Genomic DNA, 214 nt, shown 5'->3' with positions numbered 1-214 from the left:
AGACATACAGAGAAAGAAAGACGCTGTGACAGACTGACAGAAAGAAGAAAAGACAAACGGCAAACAGACATAAAGACAGGGCAAGCGAGCGAGCGAGAGAGAGTGAGATCTTGCCTCCTCACTAACTAAGCCAATTGTCGAGCAGCGGTTGTAACATCATAAACATAGAGATAATCAGAACTGTGCATCCGCTTCTCTCTCTCTGTTCGAGTGC

Source organism: Penaeus monodon, chromosome 20 (assembly GCF_015228065.2).
Source record: "Penaeus monodon isolate SGIC_2016 chromosome 20, NSTDA_Pmon_1, whole genome shotgun sequence".
NCBI lineage: Eukaryota > Metazoa > Arthropoda > Malacostraca > Decapoda > Penaeidae > Penaeus > Penaeus monodon.
The sequence above is the reverse complement of the archived record's forward strand: the minus strand, read 5'-3'. Positions refer to the sequence as shown.